The sequence below is a fragment of the Galeopterus variegatus genome, unplaced genomic scaffold, assembly GCF_000696425.1.
Source record: "Galeopterus variegatus unplaced genomic scaffold, G_variegatus-3.0.2 Scaffold10098, whole genome shotgun sequence".
In the NCBI taxonomy this organism is placed as follows: Eukaryota; Metazoa; Chordata; class Mammalia; order Dermoptera; family Cynocephalidae; genus Galeopterus; species Galeopterus variegatus.
In genome coordinates, this window is record NW_007736209.1 from 2,514 (window position 1) to 3,179 (window position 666).

Consider the following 666-nt stretch of genomic DNA (forward strand, 5'->3'; position numbering starts at 1 on the left):
GGGGTTATAGGAGATGGGGGGAATATGGAAATGGAAACATGTAGCCGAGCGAGAATGTCTCGACCCAATAAAGTAGGATTTTTATCTTAGTAGGACCACAGTTCTTAGCTGTTTGAAGGGCCAAAGCCCTTTAGTTTAGGCTGTAGCACAGTGGAGCCACTGTCCCTAGTTTTAGGAAGGCCAAAGCCTTGTAGTTTGAGGAAGATCCTAACCTTTTAGTATTGCACATAGAAATGCTAAGTTTGGGAAAAAAACAGAAAACTTTTAGAGGACTAAAAAATCTCTGGTGTGGATATGAGAATTATAACACAGCATAAGTACTTGCTCTAAGGGCACACGCCCTTGGTGCAGCTAAACCTAATTATGGGAAAATATGTTTACTGAAAACTTCAAGGCTACTCTGCCAATTAGCGGCTGGTTCCACATTTCACCTCTACTGCTTCTCTAAGTTTCCTAGGGAACTAAGAGTTGCCATAACGATTATCTCATTGGTTCTTTTGTATGTCACATCAGAGTCATGTTTTATGACTCTGATGGTAAATTGCTTAAACTATTTTTAAGTTGCACCTGCTTTAATGAAAATTGTTATGTAGCAAGTTCATTTTTTTCACTATGACTGATTAACCACCTGTGTTCTTTTCTGTAACTCCCCACCCCCCCCCCCCC